General features: G+C 40.7%; 2 pseudogenes; one reads left to right on the forward strand and one right to left on the reverse strand.

The window, feature by feature from the left end:
- Nucleotides 1–21,304, forward strand: LOC121544466 (annotated as a pseudogene).
- The window catches only part of LOC121544894, a 15,321-nt pseudogene continuing 11,954 nt past the window's right edge, over nt 20,684–24,050 (reverse strand).

The raw sequence follows: 24,050 nt of genomic DNA on the forward strand, positions 1-24,050 counted from the left end.
ATGATATTTGAAATGTGTGAAATAACAGAAGTCTGTTGCATTAATGTGTGCTTTGAAATTTGGGATTTTTGGGGATTTCGGTCACACTAACAGATTATTAAAACTACAACTCAGCTGCCTCTTGGTTCTGTCTTGCCCATGATTGCTCTCTCCCCACGCTGACGGCACGTGTTTGTCTTTACACCACAGAGCGAATGACCCAACAGCAAACATAGACTCTCTGGGAGACAGTTGAACGTAATGCCCTATTGGCTCCTGGGACTGAGGCTAAGGCTGAGAGAGACTGAATGAGATACACAGAAAAAGAGAGAGAAAACACTCACCTGGGTCTTTCTGAATAAATTTGTAGATGTGGATCCGGGTGCCTGTGCTCCCAGCATCGAACATGATCCCATAGAAAGTGCGGCTGAGGTTGACAGGGTGGGAGACCTCAAGCAAGACCTCAGGCAAGACTTCGGGCACGACTTCGGGCAGGAGGCTTTCGGGCAGGAGGTTTTCCATGTTAGCGGAGTGTTCGTGGTGGACTGTCTGGAGGTGATGGTAGGTTGCCTCCGCTTGGAAGTTCCAAACCAGAACCGACATGGACATTACTGTCAGGAGCAGCATCTGAAGAGCCAAAGTTTTTTAACACCCAAAGAAACACTGATGCGTTTGTAAAAGCTAATTAAAACACTTTACTCTATGGATATACAGTAAGAGTCAAACTGTGCCTTATTCAAGTTAGTCTTCTTCAGAGGAGCAGTGCAAAATGCAGTGGCAACAGCTTGCAGAGGTGATGAGAGAAAACCGGAGAGGCAGAGGCAGAGTGGGTAGTGATGCACAGTCAGGTCTGTCTGGTCATCTGTTTACAGTATATAAAGACATAAGGGCTTGGCGCTGGGCCACACCATCACAGGCCATCCACCAATCCTGTTGCGTTCCATCTAGGTTCTTTCAAGAGTCCCCCTTCTGAAAGAGCTGGATACTGAATATCTGCTTACCAGCAGCATTTCATTTTTTTCTGATTCCTAAACTGGGTAACACTAAACAGTTTTTTTTTTCTCGTTTAATCTTTCGTGGGCAAAATGGAGCCAAAACTCCCCCTAAAAGAAGAAAGAAAGAGGCTATGTCAAGACATCAAAACGACTGGCTTGCAGAAATCTAAAGCAATTGTCTTAAAATACATTTTATTGGTGTATTTAATTAAGACTTACAGGCAAGCTTGTCGATTACTACAATTCCTTCCCTGCACAAGTAGCCTATATTGACTTTCACATGCACACTTCACTATTACTCATATTCGTCTTAATTTTCTTAATTAGCATTATGTAAGAAATAAGTTATTTCAGAGTAGATTACTTCTTATTTTATCCTTATTTTTCTTGCATTAAGAAACTTGTAATTATTATTTTGAAACAAGACTTTATAACAATATCTTTTTTTGTAAACTGATTAAAATGTTTTTTTTCCTAGTCTTGGTTTAAAAAAAGTGTATAAAGAAAAGTAGACATTATCTAATCTACTGTGGTGAAGATATAAAATGGCATAAAAATCATTAAAACAAGGAAACTCCAAATGCTTCAGCAGAATGTAAAAATTCAGTCATTGTGGGGTAGAGGAGTTTCAGTTGAGGAGTTGCCATTTGGAGCGCAAGTTGCATCTGCACATCTCTTGTGAAAGGTTGGTTGGGGTTTAAAGGTCTGCAGCATCTTTCTTCTATTGCCTGTCTTGACTTGGGCTGTCGTGTAATTGGTAGTAACCTGACAGCCCAAGTCATGACAGGCAATACATCTTTCTCTGGGTATGCACAAGTCATTTTTTGTGTGTATCACATTCCGAATCAATCATGACGTGTGTGAAAATTACCACATAACAAAATATGCTGCAGACCTTTAAACCCCAACCAACCTTTCACAAGAGATACGCAGATGCAACTTGCGCACCAACTGGCATAAATGCTGAAAGAATGTAAGCAATAATCTCACTCCCACTCATCCCTGTGCTAACCACAAGCTTTCCTAGGAAATAATATTTAAAGTCACGTTTCACAGGAGAAACCATGAAAAGCATGAGTGGCTGCTCTCAGTTTTAGCTGGCTTGTTGGCAAGGCATCGTTAACCAGTCTATCAGCAAAATTATTCTAACGTACTGTAATGCTCAGAGTTTCTGGTTTCTAGGAGGGAGGGAGGCAATAATGATGTGCTACTGCAGCTCAGCAAAGAGGCCCTGCCTACTCAGAGACCTCATATGAACTTAGCTTTGCACCAGAGTGGGATTTCCTTCATTCAGTCCCCACGAGATGCTGCAGCAACAGTAAACAAAGACAGGACTGAAACATGTAGAATTTGTATATTTCTAGAGACTGCAGGTTTGCTGAACTGTCTCTCACAAATCTGCTTCTGCTAACAGGTACACCACACAGTCACACACAGGGTGAGTGAAGCACAAACTGTGGAGGCATGTGTCACCCAGCTCAGCTGAGAGGGTGAGATTGAGTGGAAATGGGGGCGGCGGCAGTCCTGCAGCAGGACTTGAGGAGGGCAGAGAGGAGGTCCACAGAGAGGACATGAGGAGAGGATGGGGCTTGGCACCAGCATGCCATTCCAATCCCGGGACACTCCGCTGTGCAGCGCACTGTTCCAACACTGTAATTTGGACTAAAAATATTGCACTTTCTTTCCTCCTTCCTTTTTGTTTAAATACTGTGGCTACTTTTTTCCAATCCTGTGGTTCACCATTTGGTCCATTTCCCTTATCAAAACATGCATGTGCAGGACCTCTCATTGACTTTGTGTAAATTTAAAGGTCCAATGCAGCTGGTTTTTATCGTAATATCAAATAATTTCTGGGTAACAATGAAGTAACTTACTGTGATTGTTTTCAATTAAAATTGTCAAAAAGAAACAAAAATAGCTTCTTAGCAAATAACAATTTCTCAAGCAAGAGTGGGGGAGGGGAAAACTGAAAATTAGCTGATATTGGCAGAGAGGTTTGAAACTCTTTCTCATTGGTTTATTAACTAATTTACTGCATGGTGATGTCACCATGGAAGGCCAAAACTCCATCCCACTAAAACAGGCTGAAATTTCAGGCAGTCTTTTCAAAACAGCTACATTAAAAGGGCATCATATTTTTCCCAATTTCACAGTATTATTCCAGTGTGTGGAAATATATATATATATATATAACACAGGAAAATCACATTGACAATCAGACAACTGACAATAGTAATGCTATATGAGCCAATTTAACAGGTTGCTGGCTGCTCACACTCAAAACATGAGATGTCATATTAGAGTTACTAACTCTAGTCCTTGCAAAAGCCATGATGTCGTGTCTGCTTTCCTCCCATGCTGCTATCTCCAAGGTCCTTTGTGGGAAGAGGAATCGTGCACTGACAAAGACAAATGTATTCTACTTTATAATTAAGTTTGGCGTTCAGACATACAATAAGTACTACTATAGAAAATAATGTATTTGGATCATGTGCAGTGTTTTGATGGATTTGTCCCTTGGGATCGTACTACTAGTCCCTATTGTACACTGAGTTTACAGCATGAGTCAAAACATGCCATACCTTCATGATCCAATTACAATGATTTCAGAGGAGAGCCATGGTCTGACAAGTTCTGACCAATGGAGGTGTGAAGGAAAATGTTATGTTTGTACTTTTCTAATAACCAATTTGACTGGGTTCATGCAAGTGACTGATTGATCGTGCCTGGGAGGAATCCTCACTATCAGTATTAGCAATTTGGCAGTACGCCTAGAACATTGTTTTGAGAACCGAAAGAGGTGTCTCTGTTTCAAGGTCTCAGCTTTGAGAGAAGAAGCCTTGTGTGGTATTGGTCGGTCACCTGCATGAACCAAACGTTAATTATGAATTCATTATGAATAATGAATAAGCTAATTCATGCAAATATAACTTGTCTGTGGAACCAGTATATAAGAAAACTAACGGGACTGCCCCGGCGGAGCCTGACCGACGTGTACTATGGTGCATTAAGTTTGTTGGAACCTCTCCAGCTTGCTGATAATAAAGAATGATACATTTAAGATTGACTTCAGGTGTCCCTGGTGGTAATTTCCACAACATTTCGGCGTCATGAAAAGGAACATTGATTCTGCCTGCGGAGCTTTCCAGTGAGGGTCTGCGAGGAAAACCGGTGGCGCATTTTATGAAGCATGAGGGAAATTCCCATCTGACCAAAAGACGACGAGGACCCGCCCAGACCAGACCTTTACTGTGAGCTGCCCAGGAGGAGACACATTATCCACAAACAATTGAGGGACACAGCGACTGAATTTCAGTAAGTCCATTTCAATGAATTTGTTTTAAACAATTAAAATGAAGGAGGGTACCACTAGTCTTAAGTAATAGCACAAGGTGTTATTCTATATGTATGGGAGGCAGCAAAACTATAGAGTCTATAGAGACTATAGCATGTATGACTATATAAACTATTGAGACTATAGATGCTGAGGGACTATAGATGCTGAGGGACTATAGATGCTGTAGGGACTATAGATGCTGAGGGACTATAGATGCTGTAGGGACTATAGAGACTATAGAGGAACCGTTGAAGATACATATGGCAGAAGACTTACTGAGACTATAGGGACTATGGATGCTATAGGGACTATAGATGCTCAGGGACTGTAGATACTGTAGACACTATGGCGACTGTAGAGACTATAGAGGAACTGTTGAAGATACATATGGCAGAAGAACAAGGCTAGAGCTAGTCTTATAGAGAAGACTAGAGTAAGGGCAAGTAACGGTACCATGGAAAAGCCCAGCTGACAGCTGTCTGTAGGCATTTATTTGAAGTGTCTACGTGGTCTGCAGCCACTGATAATAGCACAAGGTGTTATTTTATATGTATAGGAAGTAACGGCAAGAGAACCGTTGAAGATACATATGGTGCATAGGAAGTAACGACAAGAGAATCGTTGAAGATGCACATGGAGTAATAAGGGAGATTACTGAGTGTGTTTGGGAATAGTACTAAGTGAATGTGGATGTTAGAGTTGTGTGTGTGTGGAAAGGAAATTTGGATAATAAGAGTGTGGTCCTCTGTAGCTCAGCTGGTAGAGCACGGCGCTTGTAACGCCAAGGTAGTGGGTTCGATCCCCGGGACCACCCATACACACACAAAAAAAAAAATATGTATGCACGCATGACTGTAAGTTGCTTTGGATAAAAGCATCTGCTAAATGGCATATTATTATAAAGGAGGAATATGTGAAGAAAAGTATAATGGGTTACTAGATTTGATAAAGTAACAATGAAAAAATTGTACTCTTAAAAGAATAGACATTTAATGAGCGTGAAGCAGAAGTGAATATCCAACAGAAATTGGTAATAAATATTAAGAGTAACATTGTTAGGGTAGACTAAAATGAAAACAATGCCTTTCAATAAGGAGAAAGTTATCATGTTTGTTTTGTTTTGTTTTGAAACCTTACAATAGGGGTAAAAGCAGAACATTGTTTGAGAGTAATCCATGTGTATTAGCAGTAGTGATTTGGAGGGTCTTGAGAGTCCTTGTTGAAGGAAACAGATATGGAGACTAGTGAAAGTAACAAAGTGAATGGTAATATTAGTGGCTTTCAGATAGCACTCTAATAATGCAATGTCTTAGTAATTTGAAGAAGTAAATGTATCAATACAAGGTCACATGACGAACAGAAGGATTGAGCCTTGGGACTGATTAAATGAAAGGCCGCCATCCGGTGTTTGGGTTAGAGATTAGCTTCCTGTGGACAAATAGATAAGCCGGCAGTGAACATAAGTGGTACTCACTGAACTCAAACAGGCTATAAGGGACATAGTGGGACATTTGGGACAGAGGTATGAATAATTGAATAAGATATGTTTTTTACGATTTCCAATTATTATTACTTAATTCTATAGTTTGGGTAACACCAGTGATTTAAGTAAGAAGGTAATGTCATCTAAAACAATCATCTGTTTCCAAAATTGAAGTTTTTTATTTATTTTTATTTCACCTTTTTTTAACCAGGTAAGCCAGTTGAGAACAAGTTCTCATTTACAACTGCGACCTGGCAGTTGTAAAAAGTAGATCCAAGTAATGGTTTTAGTACCAAATATTGAGCTGATAAGCCAGCGCCAACGACATGGTTCCAGTAATGCCTGGCGAAAACCAAACTCTGCAATCCACAGTAAGAACATCATACCAAAGGTCAAGCATGGTGGTGGTGTGATGGTTTGGGGATGCTTTGCTGCCTCAGGACCTGGACGACTTGCCTTAATAGAAGGAATCATGAATTCTGCTCTGTATCAGAGAATTCTACAGGAGAATGTCAGACCATCAGTCTGTGAGCTGAAGCTGAAGCGCAGCTGGTTCATGCAGCAAGACAATGATCCAAAACACACAATCAAGTCTACATGAAAATGGCTAAAAAGCAACAAATTGGAAGTTTTGGAATGGCCTAGTCAAAGTCCAGACCTAATCCCAATTGAGATGTTGTGGCAGGACTTGAAACGAGCAGTTCATGCTTGAAAACCCACACGTCACTGAGTTAAAGCAGTTCTGCATGGAAGAGTGGGCCAAAATTCCTCCACAGCGACGTGAGAGACTGATCAACAACTACAGGAAGCATTTGGTTGGAGTCATTGCAGCTAAAGGTGGCACAACCAGTTATTGAGTGTAAGGGGGCAATTACTTTTTCACACAGGGGAATTGGGTTTTGTTTATGAAATTGGGTAACTTTGTTTATGAAATAAATGTAATTGTTGTGTTATTTGTTCACTTATGTTCCCTTTATCTAATATTAGGTTTTGGTTAAAGATCTGATAACATTCAGTATCACAAATATGCAAAATTAGAGAAAATTAGAAAGGGGGCAAATACTTTTTTATAGCACTGTATGTCAATGCAACAGGTCAAAATGATAAGATTACAAGAAAGGGGCTTTGGGATTGTTTACTTTAGGAGGTGCCTATTCCGCTTAACGGGACACTGTATCATCTGATGTGTCTGAAGTATGATTCTGTTTACGCATGGTTTTATCAAGACTTCCTGCCCAAGATGCAGTAAACTCGATTAAGATTAAGCATTTTTAGAACTAAGATGTAGCCTAGTGAAAATTAAGTAAGGTTTAATTTTTTTTCTTCCAAGACCGATGCATGTCCACTACCAAGTTTACCAATTATTCTGTATCTCTCCCTTTGAAAGGATTCCTGAGGCAGGTGCCTTTGGAGAGCAGTTATTGAGACTGTGCACTATACAGTATAAAGGTACCCGGATCCAGCTGTTAAGGGAGCTCCCAAATTAACTAAGGCCTGGCAACAAATAATAACAAAGATAGCTAATAATGTAAGCATACTGTGTCCATAATAAGTATATAGGTTGTATGTTGGGAGCTTGTGGGAAGGAGCACAGTTAGAAAGATATGGCATATAGAAGCAAACCGGATGGACACCATGAAAATGATCGGAGAGGTTGAGAGTAGAAGAAGTTCAGGAGCAAAAAAAAAATATATATATATATATATATATATAATAGAATTATTGTAAAATTGACTCTGTCCATAAGGTGTAGATAGTAAGTATAGACCGGAAGTAGAGGCCTGGGCATTGTTGTTCACTAATTTACTCCAAGTAGGGAAAGGATGGTGGGGTTGAAAAGTAATAAAGGGGAGTATATATATATATATAAAATAAAAAAACATGGGGGATTGGAAGTGATGCAGACAATTACATTGATAGAAGATACAATCTATCTGCAATATTAAGCTGATCCATTCCCCCTAAAAAAAATAAAAAAAAAAAAAAAAAAAAAAAAAGGCCTGGCCATTTTGTTTGTTTTTACCCTACATTTTACCACACACCAGCACCTACACACAACCCACCTGTTATGAATATTTGTTAGTGGTGTTAATCCTGTGTTTGATTGACCCTCACTAAAAAGGCTAGATACATTGTGTAAGATTTAAATGTAATATGTAAACACTAATAATTAGGAAGAAGTTTATAATTTATCAATAGTCCTATGTGTGATTCGGACCACGAAAAGGAGAGAGAGAGAGCGCTGCCCCTGAATGAGGGAAACCTGTCTCTAGTCTATTTCACTATTCCTTGAATTACCTTATGGGATACAATTATTTTAAGATGGAGTTATCAAGGGTTGTAATTCTAATTTTATTTGTTATTTTGATTTAACCGGCAGTATTGTTTTTTTGTGACGCATGAATCATGATGTGAGTCATGTGTCAAAAGGAAAGAAGTGTTTTTATTTAATGCATTTTTTTGTTTAAAAAAATAATATATATTTCCCTTTATTACTTTCCAACCCCACGACCCCTTCCCTAATTGGAGTAAACTAGTGAACAACGCTTAGGCCTCTACTTCCAGCTTATACATACTATATACATTTTATGGACATAGTCAATTTTACAATAATTATATTTTGTTTGTTTTTACTCCTGAACTTCCTCTACCCTCAACCTCTCCGATCATTTTCATGATGTCCATCCGGTTTGCTTCTATATGCCATATCTTTCTAACTGTGCTCTTTCACAAAAGCTCTCAACCTATAACCCATATACTTATTATGGACACAGTATGCTTTACATTAGTTATCCTGTTGTTATTAGTTAACCTAGAGTTGAAGTCGCAAGTTTACAAACACCTTAGCCAAATACATTTAAACTCAGTTTTTCACAATTCCTGACATTTAATCCTAGTAAAAAGTCCCTGTCTTAGGTCAGTTAGGATCACCACTTTATTTTAAGATTGTGAAATGTCAGAATAATAGTAGAGAGAATTATTTATTTCAGCTTTTATTTCTTTCATCACATTCAAATGGGTCAGAAGTTTACATACACTCAATTAGTATTTGGTAGCATTGCCTTTAAATTGTTTAACTTGGGTCAAACATTTCGGGTAGCCTTCCACAAGCTTCCCACAATAAGTTGGGTGAATTTTGGCCCATTCCTCCTGACAGAGCTGGTGTAACTGAGTCACGTTTGTAGGCCGCCTTGCTCGCACACGCTTGTGCAGTTCTGCCCACACATGTTCTATAGGCTGGAGGTCAGGGCTTTGTGATGGCCACTCCAATACCTTGACTTTGTTGTCCTTAAGCCATTTTGCCACAACTTTGGAAGTATGCTTGGGGTCATTGTCCATTTGGAAGACCCATTTGCGACCAAGCTTTAACTTCCTGACTGATGTCTTGAGATGTAGCTTCAATAAATCCACATCATTTTCCTTCCTCATGATGCCATCTATTTTGTGAAGTGCATCAGTCCCTCCTGCAGCAAAGCACCTCCACAGCATGATGCTGCCACTCCCGTGCTTCACGGTTGGGATGGTGTTCTTCGGCTTGCAAGCATTCCCCTTTTTCCTCCAAACATAACGATGGTCATTATGGCCAAACAGTTCTATTTTTGTTTAATCAGACCAGAGGACATTTCTCCAAAATGTACAATCTTTGTCCCCATGTGCAGTTGCAAACCGTAGTCTGGCTTTTTTATGGCGGTTTTGGAGCAGTGGCTTCTTCCTTGCTGAGCAGCCTTTCAGGTTATGTCGATATAGGACTCGTTTTACTGTGGATATAGATACTTTTGTACCTTTTTCCTCCAGCATCTTCACAAGGTCCTTTGCTGTTGTTCTGGGATTGATTTACATTTTTTGCACCAAAGTACATTCATCTCTAGGAGACAGAACGCGTCTCCTTCCTGAGCAGTATGACAGCTGCGTGGTCCCATGGTGTTTATACCTGCATACTATTGTTTGTACAGATGAACGTGGTACCTTCAGGCGTTTGGAAATTGCTCCCAAGGATGAACCAGACTTTGGAGGTCTACCATTTTTTTCTGAGGTCTTGGCTGATTTCTTTTGATTTTCCCATGATGTCAAGCAAAGAGGCACTGAGTTTGAAGGTAGGCCTTAAAATACATCCACAGGTACACCTCCAATTGACTCAAATTATGTCAATTAGCCTATCAGAAGCTTCTAAAGCCATGACATCATTTTTTGGAATTTTCCAAGCAGTTTAAAGGCACAGTCAACTTAGTGTATGTAAACTTCTGACCCACTGGAATTGTGATACAGTGAATTATAAGTGAAATAATCTGTCTGTAAACAATTGTTGGAAAAATTACTTGTGTCATGCACAAAGTAGATGTCCTAACCGACTTGCCAAAACTATAGTTTGTTAACAAGAAATTTGTGGAGTGGTTGAAAAATCGAGTTTTAATGACTCCAACCTAAGTGTATGTAAACTTCCGACTTCAACTGTATATACTTATTATGGACACAGTATGCTTTACATTAGTTATCTTGTTGTTATTAGTTGTTGTTAGTTGTTATTAGTCCCATCCTTCAGCTCCATTCAACACCTCCCATCTATCTCTTAACACCATCCATATTGGATTTCTATTTGCCAGTTTCTACAGATTGTAAATTGAAAATAATCATTTTTGCTAAAAGTATTATTATATTATTGATCGATTGACTATGACTTTTAAGATCACCCAGTAGTGCTATCTGCAGGGTTAGCTCCAGGTAAATATTGCAATCCTTCAGCCATTCCTGGACCTGTGACCAAAAACAAGCTACAAATGGACAGTACCAAAACAAATGATCTAATGATTCGGTCTCTTCGCAGCAAAATCTGCAGAGCTTGGAAGATTGTATCTCCCATATAAATAACATTCTATTGGTAGCAATTTTTTGTATAATCATTTAAATTGAACAATTCTAAGTTTTGAATCCGCCGTCATTTTGCGTATCAGTTCATAAACACTATGCCATGGAATCGTGTCACGTTCGTTGTGTAAATGGTCGGACCAAGGTGCAGCGTGGTATGCGTACATGTTTAATTTATTAAATAAACACTTGACAAAATAACAAAAGCAACTGAACGTGAAGTTCTAAAGGCTAACAGCAACAAGCCTAAACAGAAACAGAAAAAAGATCCCACAACATAGGTAGGCAAAATGGCTGCCTAAGTATGATCCCCAATCAGAGACAACGATCGACAGCTGCCTCTGATTGGGAACCACAACCGGCCAACATAGAAATAGATACACTAGAATGTATCCAAATCACACCCTGACCTAACCAAACAGAGAATACAGGTGATCTCTAAGGTCAGGGCGTGACAAATCGGTAGGTCAAAAATCTCTTCACAACTATTTTGCAATCTATATGAGATGGCTGTCAATCCTTTGGTCCTTAAATGAAACTGGCATACTTTTTTATTTATCACAATTTTCTTTAACCAATTATGTTCTTTAATGCAGGGCCGACAGACAAGTTCCTTACTTTTCCCCCCTTACACTTCAATTTTTGCGGTAACGCTGCAATTATTTGGTTGTAATTTTGGGTAGAGCAGACATTTCCATATGTTTTTGTTAGCTGCACGTGCGACATACAGTGGCTTGCGAAAGTATTCACCCCCCTTGGCATTTTTCCTATTATGTTGCCTTACAACCTGGAATTAAAATAGATTTTGGGGGGGTTGTATCATTTGATTTACACAACATGCCTACCACTTTGAAGATGCAAAATATTTGTTATTGTGAAACAAACAAGAAAAAAGAAAAAAAAAGAAAGGTCAATACTTTGTAGAGCCACCTTTTGCAGCAATTACAGCTGCAAGTCTCTTGGGGTATGTCTCTATAAGCTTGGCACATCTAGCCACTGGGATTTTTGCCCATTCTTCAAGGCAAACTGCTCCAGCTCCTTGAAGTTGGATGGGTTCTGCTGGTTTACAGCACTCTTTAAGTCATACCACAGATTCTCAATTGGATTGAGGTCTGGGCTTTGACTAGGCAATTCCAAGACATTTAAATGTTTCCCCTTAAACCACTCGAGTGTTGCTTTAGCAGTATGCTTAGGGTCATTGTCCTACTGGAAGGTGAACCTCCGTCCCAGTCTCAAATCTCTGGAAGACTGAAACAGGTTTCCCTCAAGAATTTCCCTGTATTTAGCGCCATCCATCATTCCTTCAATTCTGACCAGTTTCCCAGTCAATGCCGATGAAAAACATCCCCACAGCATGATGCTGCCACCACCATGCTTCACTGTGGGGATGGTGTTCTCGGGGTGATGAGAGGTGTTGGGTTTGCGCCAGACATAGTGTTTTCCTTGATGGCCAGAAAGCTCAATTTTAGTCTCATCTGACCAGAGTACCTTCTTCCATATGTTTGGGGAGTCTACCACATGCCTTTTGGCGAACACCAAACGTGTTTGCTTATTTTTTTCTTTAAGCAAGAGCTTTTTTCTGGCCACTCTTCCGTAAAGCCCAGCTCTGTGTAGTGAACGGCTTAAAGTGGTCCTATGGACAGATACTCCAATCTCCGCTGTGGAGCTTTGCAGCTCATCTTTGGTCTCTTTGTTGCCTCTTTGATTAATGCCCTCCTTGCCTGGTCCGTGAGTTTTGGTGGGCGGGCCTCTCTTGGCAGGTTTGTTGTGGGGCCATATTCTTTCCATTTTTTAATAAAGGATTTAATGGTGCTCTGTGGGATGTTCAAAGTTTCTGATATTTTTTTATAACCCAATCCTGATCTGTACTTCTCCACAACTTTGTCCCTGACCTGTTTGGAGAGCTCCTTGGTCTTCATGGTGCCGCTTGCTTGGTGGTGCCCCTTGCTTAGTGGTGTTGCAGACTCTGGGGCATTTCAGAACAGGTGTATATATACTGAGATCATGTGACAGATCATGTGACACTTAGATTGCACACAGGTGGACTATATTTAATTAATTATGTGACTTCTGGAGGTAATTGGTTGCACCAGATCTTATTTAGGAGCTTCATAGTAAAGTTGGTGAATACATACGCATGCACCACTTTTCCATTATTTATTTTTTAGAATTTTTTTGAAACAATTTATTTTTTTCATTTCACTTCACCAATTTGGACTATTTTGTGTATGTCCATTACATGAAATCCAAATAAAAATCCATTTAAATTACAGATTGTAATGCAACAAAATAGGAAAAATGCCAAGGGGGATGAATACTTTTGCAAGGCACTGTAACTCCACCAGTCCTACCTATGATATCATTTACGAAGATTATACATTTTTTAAGCATTTTTTCAAAATATAATGGTTTTTTATCAATTAGTATATTGGAGTTTAACCACAATTTTTGTTGCATTATTTGTTCTGTCGTTTCTGGAGGATTAAATTGAAATTGCAACCAACTTTCTATGGCTTGTTTTAGAAATAGTGATATTTGGGAGATGATTTCCTTTTCAAATAACTGAAAGTGAGAGGTTGTAATCTGAATAAAGGGAAAAAGGGAAGAAGTGTTTGTTTGTGTGTATTGTTGTTGTTATTTTGTTTGTTTTGTTTTTGTCTTGCTTCAATACAAATCTCACCAGATTGGGTCTGCTGGATGGTCGGGATTTATCCCTAAGGATTACCCCTCTGACTACCTGACCCTGTAACTCTGCGGTGAGATCACCAAGATGATAGGGAAGTATAAGACAATTTGCAAAAATGGTTTCAACTGTGTGTTGTTATACTCTTTGACATTTGTCTTAGACATTTGTATTAAGAATATTGTTAGAAATAATAATTTGTCATACAGTGAATAGTTTGTCTGGATTTCCTGAATCAAAAATGCCCTAAACTAAACTGTCTGTCCTCTCTCGAGGTTATGGCAAGATAAAATTCAGTTTAGTTTGAAACTGAAAATAGTTTAGATCAAAAGTAACTTTGTAAAGCAAGGTAATTGCTTATTGTACACAACCATGCTTTGTTGCAGGATATGTAGGCTAGTTGGTAAATAATATAAATATCAAGGCCTCCCGAGTGGCGCAGCGGTCTAAGGCATGCAGTGCTTGAGGCGTCACTACAGACCCGGTTCGATCCCAGGCTGTGTCAAAGCCGGCCGTGACTGGGAGACCCATGGGGGGGTGCACAATTGGCCCAGCGTTGTCTGGGTTAGGGGAGGGTTTGGCCGGCCGGGATTTCCTTGTCCCATCGCGCTCTAGCAACTCCTTATGGCGGGCCGGGAGCCTGCAAGCTGACTTCGGTCGCCAGCTGGACGGTGTTTCCTCTGACACATTGGTGCGGCTGTCTTCCGGGTTAAGCGACCAGTGTGTCAAGAAGCAGTGCGGCTTGGCAGGGTCGTGTTTCGGAGGACGCATGGCTCTCGGCCTTCGCCTCTCCCGAGTCCGTAGGGGAGTTGCAGCGATGGGACAAGACCGTAACTACCAATTGGATATCACGAAAAGGGGTAAAAGTACAACAACAACAAATAACTATATGAAAGGTTGCGTTAGTCTATAAGGCTTTAGGGAGGGAGGCATAGGCCTATAGAAATGATGTAGCAGTATGACACAGCAAATACTAGTCAAAGGTCCAAAAAGAAATCCTCAGTGGTATCTTAAATACAACTTTTGATGTTTTGTTGCATCTTAACCAAAAGCTTTAAAGCATGAGAGGTGACCCAAGCTTTGTTATCTGAGCCTTGCAATCTATTATTAATATGCTGCAATGTTACCCTCAGGAATTTCATGTTTGCAGGTGTCCTACCCCAAAACTCTATTGAAGAGACCTAAACCTTGTCATTACAATTCCAATGATAATGACAGCTTCGAAATGCTCAGGGTTATTTCAGTTTTCTCTACTCCCTGTCATAGCAATTAGCTTTAAATTTAGTCCCCAAACTCTGTGCATGATGCCAGTGCAAAAAGCAATATGCTTACATTTACAGTAACTACACCCTGACATTTTGTGATGTACTTTTTTGTTCAATGTTTGGTTGAAGAATGTTCCTTGGGCACCCTCGAGTTTCTCCGTAAAGCACAATTTGGAAGTCAGTTGAGCGAGGGCATGCTATGTGACATTGGCTTTTCGATTCAAATGACCTGCAATAACTTTACATTGTTTATTTCAGTTGGTTCAGGTTTTCAGAATCTGCAAAGTCAACTGCAATTTGTTGAACTTTTGTGGCTTCTCTGCAATTTATATAATCCAACAAAACAGTGTGATCCTGATGGCTGTGTAACCTGTCAGCAGCCCAAGGTTCTTCCCAGGACACGCAGAACAATATTCCTCTCAGAAGGGGTGAAAATGTCATTCCATACCAGGGGGTGCACCTCATTCCACATGTAGGCCTATAAACAAATCTGTGTCAATGTGTCACGTGTGCTATATGCAACATATTCACATGACAAGAGGATCAAGAAGCAGAAAATGAACATGCCTTTCTTCATATTCATGCAAAGGTCTGTTGATGGGATGTTTCTGCATGTGTCTTATTGGTCTGAATGTGTGTAGCACAGAGATCCTATTTGTTATATTACATACTATCTCCAGCTCTATCAAAGGATGATTAGGTTGTTTCATTTGAATACGTTTCCATGTTTTTGTGTGATTGCATGCTAAGTCAAATTTACCTGTAATAGTTTTGTTTACTGTGCATAAGACATTACTTTTTTGGTGTGCATATGACATTATCTGCTTCAGGTTATTTTGACATAGACTGCGAGCATGTCCACAGCCAGTGCCACATGACATGGTTTCTATGGCAACAACATTGTAAAACATGGGTTCCCCAGTGGCTTGATGTGAAGCTAACCTAGCTAGCCAATAAGTGCCCCATTCATTCTTATCAGTTCAATTATCTTATTCAAAACAATGCCCAAGAAGAAAGAAAAAAAGGTAAATAAGGGTCATGTTAAAGGGTAAGACATTTTTTCTTTGCATTGTTGTCATGGCTTGAATTAGGATAGTAGCAGCTAACTTAGCTATCACACTGGGGGTAGCTAACTTTAGCTAGCTATTGTTAGGCAAGGTCTGTGTAGGTATAGCTACTAAAATTCTTTGTCCAAATTGTATGTCTAGAAAAGGAAAGAAAGAAGGCAAACAGGAGTCAAAAGCCGATAAAGAGTCTGACATTGAGAAGGAAAAGGTCAATGCTGCAGAAGCAGCAGCTATTCTTCCTGGTGTCCACCAAAAAACACAAACCACTGGTACACTGATAGACAGTCACACACATTTAAATGGAAATGGACCAGGAACATTTGCATGTTTGTCCAAAACTGCTGACATAATGCACCCTGCCCAGCATAGTAGTCTATCTAATAATTCATATTAATTGTCTTGCAAGCCTTAAGGGTATACATTGTTTATACTGCATCGAGAATTTGCTATGCTATGCTAACTTATATGTACAAAAAATTTACAAAAAAGAAAACAAACAATAAAAACATAAAACTAAGAAACTACCCCATACATTTTCAGCCATATAGTCTAAAATTATGATTTGGTAATGCCCTTCTTTGGCTACAGAATTGAAAAAAAAACGTCATTAAAATGTGCATGGTCTCGAACATACAAACTAGTTTTGATATAGCCTAAGAAGGGATCTATCCCTCATGTGTCATATGGATTGTTTGTGCTGGTGTGCAACTTTATTTATGGGTTAATTTTGACAGTTGATCTCTACAGAGAAAAATACATCACATTGATTGGAGTAAAGATCATTGAAATATCTGACTGCCATTGCAATGGTCAACACACAGAAAATGTGCAGAAATGTGCCGCTTTTGCTAACAGCTGTTTTCCATCTCCATCTCTTACTTCATGCTGGTAAAAATGGGACCCAATAAGCTTTTGAGAAATAAAAGAGGTTCGGTCTGGACCAACTTAAAACATCCCCATTTTAGACATGCATGGCATTGTCACATATGCCCATGTAGCACTAATTCTGGAAATAACTGTTGTTGTGGTTGACCCTAATGATGTGATTTCAAGACATGCCCCTCAACCCCCTTTGCTCATTGTAAAGTGATAAAATGGTTCATCTTGAAAATGTACTTAGCTAATGGAAACCATTGCATAAACGCACTCAGAGAACATGAGCCCTGTGACTTTTGTCTCAAAATAGTCTGACAAGAGACTGAATATTGGAGTCAGCCACCAAACAATTATAACCTCAAGATATTTTGCAGTTTTCATTTTCCAGTCATTCCACTGGGTCAGTGCAATCTTTTATTTGCAACTAAAACACAGCATTAGGCATAACAGAGAAAAGAGAGAACTGCAAAACTTCTTCAGCACAAATCTGGCCATTTGATGAAAGAATGGAAGCTTTCTAGAGAGATCTGTTGATAATTGAATTGATCACTGTCATAAGTTTATAGAATACACGATAGACACATAGCAAATAAGTGGCATCTAAAGTACCATGGCATTTATAGAGTTATCTAAAGAATAACAATTAGGCATAACATTATAATAAAATGGTTGCTAACCTATCATTTAGTCATGTACCTGATTGTGGGTGAATGTTTTGCTTGCCTTCCATAACTTTGGCCACTTCAGTCACATTTTTGACTAGAGTGTACACAGCAGCAGTTAAACTCTGATTTCAGCCTCCCAGTTTGACTGATCTGTGCCTGAAGTTGGGTTGGGTTGCAAAGGCCATACTTAATCTGAACTTTTAGATTTTATTCCCAGCTATTATAAGTGGTTGTTCTCCTCCTGTTCCTGGAAGCTATGGTAATATTTTCTCAGAAAATCTGCATTAATTATATTTCTGAAATAGCAGCTGCCATCTCACATACAAATATGAAGTGGATACACACTTAGCTTTGGATAGTGTACATTATCAAAATCTTCATTGTATACGTAAAGTAGCTAATAATATCGGTATACAGTATTTACACCTGTTGTATAGAGATAACATAATTTTATTTGACTCCAACATCCAAGTAATATACAGTATAACTAACTATATGATTGGTTGTTGCAGGTTGCAGAGTACATTCTTAAATTCAATGAGCTGGAGGAGAACTTCAAGAAGAGATCCATCGAGTTCAGGATGATCCAGGGTGAACTGAAGACTATCAAGGAGTTTCGGAAAAAGAAAGCCCAGATGGCGCAGGAGCTCAACAGTGTGAGAACAAGATGGACAGAAACCTTGCTTGATACCCTGAAGTACCACTCTTGATTGTGAATGATTTCACAATTCTATCAATGATCATCAACTCTCTACTTTCTAGATTAAAGAAAACATGTACCTTGCGGAGAGCGAGCACAAGGAAAGCTAGAATGGAGCACAAATTCTTCAATGAAAAGGTATGATGACTTTAAATTGACAAATTATTTTGTACATTAAAAATACACTTGGGGAAAACGAGCCTTGAGCTAATCAAAAAGTATTGGATTTAATGGGTAAAGATGTTAAGGTGTGAAAAGCCTAACTGAGCAATAGAGAGGGGTGAGAGGAACAGTGAGTACTGTGTGTTCGCCTGCAGGTTCGCCTAGAAAAGAAGGCAGAGCAGAGGATCGCCTAACTGGCTGAGAGGGCCCACAATGAAGCCGTTGTGTCTCCGCTGGCCAATTACGGGCTAATTTTACTCTTCAAACTGCACCTTCAGGCCAGGAGAAAAAAAAGAGGCAAAAATAAATAACCTAGGAGGGAAAACAAGGTTATTATCTTGACCACACCAGTTTATCTTCCTTAAGATCGTGTACATCACCTAAGCCAATGATGACATCCCCAGCAGTTCCAGAATGCCTTGCAAAGAAGAGTGTCCTGGTTTGGAACAGAGTGTGGGGAAGACCTCTCTGTGTACTGTATAGTTCTAAAGCCATTTGAGGACAGACTAGGTACTGTATATACTTTGAAGTCTGTGTGTTCTTTTATGGTCTATAAATTATCTTCAACATTGATACTGAATGTGGCATTTTTCATCAATTTTATTCCCAGTTCTATACTTCAGTTATTGGTGATTTATATAGTAGAAATAAATGTAACCTGTGTTTTCAGACCAAGCTGACATCTCAATCTGAAACAGATCCTCCCCAGCAATCTATGCTTTGAATTTGATGTCGCTCATGATTTTCTCTACAACATCACCAGACTGCTCCCTGTCCCGTCACCAAACCCAGTTCACCATCCTTATGGTGTCAAAGTGACTTTAGACTAAAGATAAGTGGTGGAAGTGCCATTTATACCTCAGAGAGTATGTCACCTGACAGGTAAAACTGTGCCATTCTTGTCTTCTAAATGAACAGGCAGCTAGACAACGCATCGCGCTCAAGGAGAATGTTAGTCTCAGCGGGGCGCTAGGCTACCAAGTGGAGGACCTGAGGAAGATGACTGTGTCGTTAGCTGAGGAATACGCCTCCCTGGCACTGCATAAGGTACACCAGCCCCAATGGCGCCGCAAACAGAACTGCAGGCATTTTCATGCACTGGCAGTGCCTGGACGAAGAACCATCATCTCAATAACTTGTATTTTCTAAATTGTTAAACACGTGGCAGATGTCCAGTGGACATATTTCAGATGGTATTTCCCCCGTTTTATTTATTTTTGCTGACCCCTTGTTTGTTTTGCTTGCTTTCCCTCATACCCCTCACCTCCACAATGCGAGCCAGTCTCTCGGTGGCTGGTGGTTGTGACGAGTTTCCACTGGCTTCTGGGTTCCAAGTCAGTGGCTTCCCCCCTCAGCATTTTCAGACACTGTTTCTCTAAGGCAAATAAATACGGTGTACCGTAATCTCACCCATTATTTAGATAAAGAGAGGACAGGATGAAGTCACCCCAGCTCAGTCCTCCTTCCATGCTCATCCTTCTTCTGTTCCATTCCATGCTCATTCCTTCCATTTGGCAGTCAAGCCCCCCAAAACATTATCCATTCATCAACATGCCATTTAGTGGCTTTAATTAATTACGTTACTTTGGAGAAAGCTATATGTATATTGTCATGATGATCTCAACCCTATTTTAAGACTAACCCCTCAACCATTCCTATATTTCCCACCCCTAGGATACCAGTGAGCTGATGGAGAATAGCAGAGCTGAGGGGGAAGGTGGGGACCCTGGAGCTGTAGACGCCGGAGCAGGCCTTAGGGCTCATGGTGGGGGTGTTTGAGAGAGACGAGGAGACGCAGCACTGGGCCCTGGACAGCACCCAGGCCGGCCAGGTGGAGTTGGACAAGTTGCAGAAGCTGCTGGCCACGCGGGAGGAGGAGATTGGGCTAGTGAAGCGGCTGCCACGCAGCATCGTGTAGCAGCTCACAGAGATGGAATGATTCTTCCAGGAGGTCCTGGGAAAGGTGAAGCAGGAGATCCAGGCCAGCCGAATGCAGTACAGGCAGGAGGCCTACCGTAGGAGGATGAGTGAGGCCTGGTCAGGCAAGCAGGAGGAAGTACCCCTCACAGCACCAACAGTGTCTACACTGACCTGGAGGAGGCTGAGAAGTGGTGAGGCCTGCCTGCGGTCATTACCACCACTTACCGTACATTTCCCCATTGCTCTGGTAGCAACTCCTTGTCAGCTGCATATGATTCAGCATTCATCTATTCTGAACAAACATTGTACACTGTTCAAAAGTTGACAAATAATGTCTAGACTGTTCCTACTTGAACATTTATTTTTCCACTACACTTGTGTTTCAGGAAAAATCTCCAGAGCAAAAGGTTGACATCTCTGAACTCACGTGGGAGAAGGAGAAAGTGCTTAGACTGTTTGCCAAAAAGAACGGACAGAAAGCAAGGTAACAGCTAGCTACTACATTGTGTGGGTCCTGTGTTGTCTGCCAGCAGACATGCTCATTGTTAGCTTCCCTCTTTTCTATTTCTACTGCGTTCAGTTTAGATGATACCATCAATTTGGAGTCATGAAACATGAAAACAAAACCCCTGGCACAATAATGTGTAGAGATCAAAACGTAGTGATACCATAAGAAGCATGAGCCATGTTGCAGTCTGAGGGCCTTTATTTGTGACTCCTTTTTAATGTCTTAAACAGCTCTTTTGTCAGCAGAAGAGGATACCATAAAACATCAGTTAGGTTTAAACCAATTTTCTTTTCCGTCCAGCGGCTTAAAAAGAATGAAGAAAGAGTCTGGGCACAATAGTAAAACTAGGGCCGGCCACAGAGTCCTGTGCTTGGAAACAAACATCTAGCCACGCCGATTTGCCTTCAGCCTCTTGGCCCCACTTCACGTGCACAAGGAGTTTATTGGTTCTTTGAACGCATGTGGTCAGGGAACAGCTGGCAACATGATTGTCAAGTTGAGTGCAGGGGCTCTGAAGGTATAGGGTGTATTGGAGGCCAGAGATGTACTTTAATGTCAACATTGCCCTGGCGTCTTGCCTTGCAAACTTAGCATTTGGCAACCTATGATGGATTTACAGAAACCCAGTAGACTATGAATCATAACCCTTACAAGGCCATTCTGCAGTCAACAGCTAGACAGAGCAGGTGCCACAGTATGGTAAAACGTGCATTTTAAAAATGTACAGCATTTCAATGAAACTCTTTATTTTGCAGGAATCTGAGCCAACCTTTGGCATTGTCGGCATCCCCAGATAGGAACAAGAACAACACCGATCCCGGGTAAGAAACCAAAAGAATGTTTGAGGAGACGGTCCTGGTTTCTCTTCGTAATTACAAAGCTTCGGTAGATGTATCTGTCCCATATAGCATGTTTAGCCACTGACAGTGAGGCAGTGATTCCTGAGAATTATTTATCAGACCTTGTAGATTTTTTGTTACATAATGACATATGCCTTGCAGAATTACAGAGGAGCCGTCCCTTGTGACCATCAACCAGGCGCCTGTGTTTAACCTGCCCTCTAGCCCCAGCCGGATATCCAGACCACATGAGCTCCCCCTGACAGTCCACTGCAGTGTTAGTGTCACTGTCGGTCTGAGGATTTTGCAGCTCCAAATGAATTCTCCAGAATTATGTGGATGGTTGTGTGAAAACCATGTGTGAAAACCATGTTTGGTATTTTTTTTTACTTGAACTTTTAAGCAGACAGGCTTTATATTAAAATGCAACCTGTACTGGACGTAATTAAATAGACACATGCAGGAATAACTGCACCACAGGATGTGTGCATAACACAAATTTCAAATATTCAGATTAACTGAATCCACGATTAATAGTGGCATCACATTTGGCAGCTACACATTCATCAATATCATAACGATGGTGAGGCAGTATATTTTTAACACTGATGTTGCATAGAAGAAAAGCTATGCAAGTACTTCACAATGTTTTAGCTGCTACAGTTACTTTGCATTATTACCAAAAACGTAACATAGGTAGTCATGATCTGTGAACCTGTGGGAGTTGCTAGCCTAATATACACATAATTAGTAGAAACTTGCATAGAACAAGGGAAACGTCATTCAACGGTGAAGCCAAACTATTTCTCCATAGTGCGTGAATGAATCTTGAGATACCATTGGCGAAAAAAAGCATGTCTGTGGGTAATTAGCAACTAATGGCGACTGGACTGCAGAGTAGTTTTGACATTTTGCTTCACAAAAGACAGGGAAGTGGGAAAATTTTCCCTCCAGACCAGTTAGCGTCCCATGGTTGGCATGGAAACTGAAAGAGTTTTCACAGTAGCGTCTTCTGCCTTCCATTGTGAAGTAACAGTTTTGATCTGTGTGTAAAACTGGATGCCCTGTAGAAAGCAGAGAATACATATATAATAGGCTGCTCTGTAACTATGTGTGGCATCATGACCGTATTACATAACTGAGAACATGAAACAAAGCTGAAAATCTGGACTGAAGATAGTTGGCTTTGATCAGTTAAGACACCGAGTGGTTTACGTCACCAGTCAGCCACAGAAACTCCAACCTTCATGTGGAAATTGCCCAGCACTACAACCCCGTATTAGGACCTGTCATACTAACTTCTGTATGTCTTGAAACCCCTTGATACCTTATGTCAACTGATACTGACTTGTTTTCCATAGAAGTTGGTGTCTCCTCTGAAGGAGCCTCATGAGCCAGTGAAGGAGAACATGGGCAGAGGAACAGGGATGGGAACATTTACCCCAATCTGCAAAACACAAACTTCCATTACTGCACTGGAAATGCAAGCTGTTGACTCAAATAGGATCAGAGCAACTGGATGAGTAACTCTGGGAGAGGAAGGTGTACTAAATGCATGAAATGAGTCACAACAAACCGTAAACCATTGCTTGTGCAGTGTTGAAAAAGTTGCATGGACAGAAGAACTGAACAAAACATTTTGTTTTTGAGGCCACTGGAAACTCATGGTTCATCGAGAATGTTTGAAAAAGCAGGAGCAATTTTGGACACCAGAGTCAAGCCTTTTACCTGAGGGAGCGAAATAAACATAAGGAAGGTTTTGTTACAGCCAGGTTTGGAGGCGATTACAGCACATGGCCTGCCCTATACGCTGTCCTCCGACATGTGAAGAGCAAACACAGGGCATAGCTGAGGCCCGCAAACAAATAGACTAAAGTCAGGCCATATTTATGCTTTAAATATTTAACAGGTCCTAAGGAATCCCTTTTGAGTTTAATTTAAGATTTCCTCTCCTATAATCCTACCAGAAAATGTATTTCTATATCCCACTGTTTTGATTAAAAAGGCACATATTTGCTATAGCTATTTGTTGTCCACATGGGGCTAGGTGGTGGGAGGGAAGAAGAGTTGGTTTTAGAGCAGAAGCAAACAAGGCTATACTTTGCATGGAAATCAATGATTGTTGAGTGTATATTTTAGAACAGAGGTGTGATGTCCTCCTTGTTTAAGGTATAGACATGGCAGAGGGATATGAATGCCTCCATTCTCCCAGGACATATGGGGACACACAGGGGTCCACAGCCACTCACCTGGCCTACGTCCACCTCGTGAGTGTATTTGCGTGCTATGGCTCCGTTTGTGGTGAAGATAGCTGTGCCATTGCCATAGGGGTTATTGTTGACAAGCCTGATGGCATCATCCAAGGATTCAGCCTCCAGGACAACCAGAACAGGCCCAAAGATCTCCTCAGTTTAGCACTTCATCTAGGGCTAAGATACAAAAAGGATATGCACATAAATGAACATCATTTTTGGCAGTACAGCTTGTCATCTGCAAGCACACACAAATTTACTGTGACATTGCCAATGATGGTTGGTCCCACAAAGTTGCCATTCTCATAGCCCTGGACTTTGAGGTTCCTGCCGTCGAGCAGCAGCTGGGCTCCCTCATCCACCCCACTCTAGATCAGGCTGTTGACCCTCTCCTTGGCCTGAGGGGAGATCAGGGGACCCACGTCCACACCCGCCTGGTCCCCTGAGAGGGTTCCC

This window comes from Coregonus clupeaformis, chromosome 29, assembly GCF_020615455.1.
Source record: "Coregonus clupeaformis isolate EN_2021a chromosome 29, ASM2061545v1, whole genome shotgun sequence".
NCBI classification, from domain to species: domain Eukaryota; kingdom Metazoa; phylum Chordata; class Actinopteri; order Salmoniformes; family Salmonidae; genus Coregonus; species Coregonus clupeaformis.